General features: G+C 37.5%; 1 pseudogene; it reads left to right on the top strand.

Annotated features, from left to right (window-relative positions):
* The first annotated feature begins 1,103 nt into the window (after positions 1 to 1,103).
* LOC108291352 lies at positions 1,104 to 4,045 on the top strand (annotated as a pseudogene).
* The last annotated feature ends 667 nt before the right edge of the window (positions 4,046 to 4,712 follow it).

Below are 4,712 nucleotides of genomic sequence, written 5' to 3' on the forward strand. Positions count from 1 at the left end.
TATTTAAACATATAAATTAAAACATAAGGTCTTCAATTAAATTGAGCCATAATTTTAGCATATAGTACATATAAATTTGGTTCTTATAAACTTGAGACAGTATTCTATTATGTAGGTTGATAGTTTCATCACTTAAACCAGCTGGGCCTAGTTTTATAATTTTCTTGTTTCCCTGTCAAATTGTTGTTATAAACTGTGATTTCATTATCCTTTAAAGTTAACTAATATTTTCTAAAATCCATCATTGATTTAGGATCTTTAGAACAATTTAATATTATGGTACTTGGATAGAAATCTTTATTTATCTTGATGCTTTTAAATAAAATTTGGAGAGACCCAGAAAGTGAAGTCTATAGTTACCACATTGTCTTCATTAAAAAAAAATTGATGTATTCTCATAGATAGAAATTAATTTGTTCTAGTCTGAGTGCAGTGGCTCATGCCTGTAATCCTAGCACTTTGGGAGGCTGAGGCAGGCAGATCACCTGAGGTCAGGAGTTCTAGACCAGCTTGACTAACATGGAGAAACCCTTTCTCTACTGAAAATGCAAAATAAGCCAGGTGTGGTGGTGCATGCCTGTAATCCCAACTACTAGGGAGGCTGAGGCAGGAGAATGATTTGAACTCGGGAGGTGGAAGTTGCTGTGAGCCAAGATTGTGCCATTGCACGCCAGCCTGGGGAACAAGAGCGAAACTCCGTCTCAAGAAAAAAAAATTAATTTGTTCTTCAGATTACACAAATTAAGGTATTTATACCAATCAAAGGATTATATACATTGTCCTAATATGTACTTGACAAGATACTTATGCTTTAAACATTAGAACTTTTAAGCTTAAATAACATTGCCCTTTAATCATTGTTTAGTTAAGAACATCTTGTAGGCTTCGAATAGGCAGCTGTGGCTGCACTACCATGACAGGCTCCATTTACTAGAGTTTGTACAGCTCTTTGAGGTGAAATGGCTCCAGTGAGAAAGATGCAGGCAGTGGCAAAGAAGGGACCTCCGAGGTCTCAGGCTGCTCACAGGGAGGGATCCTGAGGGCTGTAAGAGTCATTAGGGTTTGTGCTTTCTTTCTTTGCAGTCACCGTGCCTACCACGAGGATGACCTTTGCCTGGATCACCTCTTTCCAGAAGCAGCATCTCTGAATGTATCTGCAGGTGCTCATCTTTAAGTCAGGCCCGGCTTTGACCATGGCCTGCAGAGAGGATGTCGAATACGCACCTTGGAATGAACAATATTTGATAAGCTGAACCATGATGCCTTTGATATAGTTTCTTATTTTTTGTTTCAGATGCTGGACCAGTTTCTCACCAAAGAAGTTTTCAAATTTTTTTGGTCTCCATTTGACCAAAAAAGTGATAATTGTATTTGGGAAACATCGCTGTGAATGATTAACAAGGATTTCTGTGGAATGTGGAAGCTTTCCTCAAATTGTTGTTCACTATTTCTCCTGGTGGTTCTGTTTATTCATCTGATGTAATATTTTGCAAGATTTGTTGCAATAAAATATATTAAAACCAATTCTAAAACTTCTCTATGTTCTGCAGACATTTAATATGAAGTCACAAGATTTGCACAAGTGCAAAGCCAGATGCCACTTAGCACGTAATAACGTTTTACAAATTTTGCAAAGAACAGATTGTATTACCCAAATATCTCAGGAAAATATACAATTATTAGTTAAGTATGTCTAAAATCCAAGATCTGAATGTATAGAACTGCAAAACCAAATTAAAAAATGGAACCTCATGATGACCAAAGTAGCATAGAAGAAAAAACTCAAAAGGTTGGGGCTTTGTGAACATCAGTGAATGAAACACTCACATTTCTGGAAAAAGAGAAGTTGTTAGTTTAGTCCTTAGTCTAACCAATATGCTTTAGATGGAACGAATGTTATTAGTTAACTCTTACTTGACAACATTGAGAGATAAATGTGTCAGTTGCACATAAGAAATGTTTATGAGGCTGGAAAATTGAAGCTCTTAACAGTTATTCTCTTATTAAATAAAGTCTTGAAAGTAATGAAATAGGAAGGTCAGGCTGTCCAAGCAAGACTGACAATAGACCTTCACTACCTGGAAAAAGATACCAAATTTCAGAGGGAAAGATAATCAGATCTGAAGCATACAGGCTATAGAATAAAAAGATCTCACAACATAAGACATTCTATTGTTGGAAAGCAAGGGGAATGGCGTAGGAAGTGGAAAGAATTTCTTGATCTGTCTTCCTTCATTCTAATTAAATGTTGAACTCCTGTTGTGGATCTTTACCATCTATGTCTCCCCTTTCGTTTGGTCTTGACTCAGAAGTACATGCAAAGAGTGTTCTTTTTCAGTATCCTGTTTCACTGGTATTGCCAGAATAATTACCTGTGTTGCATAATCAAAGGGAATTTATCATTGTCTGGTTACTCTTAGAAACCACTGTATCAGATTTTGGTCTTAGATACACCTGAGCAACATAACCAAGAAAATGGTTGCAGAGGAGACAATGATACTTTGGGAGTTGTACATGATCTAGCCAACAGCCCTGCTTCTTTCTTGTTGCAGTCAGCTTTATCATCAGATAGAAACAATGTTACATCACTTGAAAAGGACAGGAAGATGAGAACTCCCAAAGAGAAAAATAAAACAATTTCTAAGAAAATACCAGATTTTGAAGTGGAGGATTCTCCATTATCAGGTGTTGCAAAGAATAGAGAGTAGTGCATTTGGAGGGTCTCTGCCAGCTAGGAAACAAGCGATCAGTTCCAAAAAAGAGCAAGATCATCTGCTAGAAGTGGTTGCTGGAGCAGTTTTATCTGGTTCATCACAGCTCCGTGAAAGAAAAGAAGTAAATGTAGGGGAACTAATTGACTCTCTAGGTTCTAACCTCTTCTTAACAAGGAACCAGATTTTCCATACTCAGAAAACTTGATAATGGAAATTAGGAGCTCATGGAGAAAAACTATTGAAATAGAAGAAGAAAACGGAACTACAGAACCAATTAATTCAGATGGATACTGAGCACAGAGCAGTATTGCCGGGATCATTACCTGTTTAGGATTATCAAAGAGAATGTAGCTTAGTCAATTTTCTCTTAGACCGCTGTATGAGATTTTGGCCAGTCTCATTTGACTGAAATGAGATTGCAAGTGTGTGCCTCAGAAATGTGTGGTGACCAGTCACATAAGTGAACCACTAATGCAAAATCCACCAATGCACCAGTCCAATTTGTTGAGTAAGAAAATAATTTGCAAGCAAGACTTGGAGTGTATAGCTTTACCAACCAACTAAGCTTTCAGGAACTAGCCAAATAGACATTCTCCCCTGCTGTCAGCAATGGATAGGCGAGTTGGGTAGCAGTGAAGAGGATTATATGAAAATATTGGACCATTCACAATCTTCTTGTAACAAATCTTCCATGAATAAAACTACATTATGGAACTCTTTTCAGATATCAAGTGGAATTAGTTCTAAGAGTTTTAAGGTTATTGATTTTGGCATATTTACATTTGGAATGAAACGTTTCTGGAGGACGTTGGTCCCTTAAGTGTTAAAAAAGTTCCAGTCGTTTAGAGTACAGTTTTAAGTGGAACCAAATAGTCCTGTGGACAGGGGCATTTTTCTAGGAGATGTTGTGGAAAATGGACAGACTACTCCAGAATCAGACTTCAATTTATAGGCTGTTTGCAGTAGTTATGAGGCTCTGAAGAAATCTCTCTCCAAGAAAAGGGAAGAATCTTACCTCTCTAATCTTGAAACACTTGAAAGACACAAACCAGAACTAAGCCCTACTCCCCAAAATGTGCAAACAGATGATATGCTTAACTCTTTGGAGACTCATAATTTGTACTCAAAATTGAATATACAAAACCACCTTTACACATGTCCCTTGGTGAAAGAAAACAGTCTCTTTCACCACTAATGAAGTTTCCTCCACTGGAACAAAGATCGACCACGATACCATGTAGTTTTGGAAACTTCTACCTAAGTTAAAAGAAGACGACATCTTGAATCAGAGCCTTAATGCAACAGAATCACTGTCTGACTTGACAAGATGAAGCAATGCAGAGTTACTATAACTGTGATGTACTTAGACTGAAGTTATGCCACAGGATGGAAACTGATTTATAAGTTAAATACATGTTGGAAGTGTAATACTCATTTTCAAGGTCTAAAAAATTCTAAATGCCTTTTAGACTCCTGTAATATTTTTAGGTATGAAAAGTATGTTTGGATTATTTCTCTTTGTAGGGATTTGGGGTTGAAATGTGAAGTATTTGGAAAGCAAATGTCAAGCAATGGGAAGCCATTTGGATTTCTTGAGTATTTATTATAATTTCAGGTAATTAACATAAGGATGTGTAGTTTTTTTTGTACCTTCACTAAGCGGTTAATAGCCATTGAAGATACTGATCTTTCATTTTAAAGAAATATACAACTTTGATTGTTTTTTGTTTTGAAATGGAGTCTTGCCCTGTTGCCCAGGCTAACGTGCAGTACTGTGATCTCAACTCACTGCAGCCTCCGCTTCCCAAGTTCAAGCGATGCTCTTGCTCAGCCACCCGAGTAGCTGGTACTACAGGTGCACATCACCATGTCTGGCTAATTTTTGCATTTTCAGTAGAGACGGGGCTTTTACTGCGTTGGCCAGGCTAGTCTCGAACTCCTGGTCTCAAGTGATCCACCTGCCTTGGCCTCCCAAAGTGCTGGAATTAAAGGCGTGAG

The sequence above is a fragment of the Cebus imitator genome, unplaced genomic scaffold (assembly GCF_001604975.1).
Source record: "Cebus imitator isolate Cc_AM_T3 unplaced genomic scaffold, Cebus_imitator-1.0 Scaffold18, whole genome shotgun sequence".
Taxonomy (NCBI): Eukaryota; Metazoa; Chordata; class Mammalia; order Primates; family Cebidae; genus Cebus; species Cebus imitator.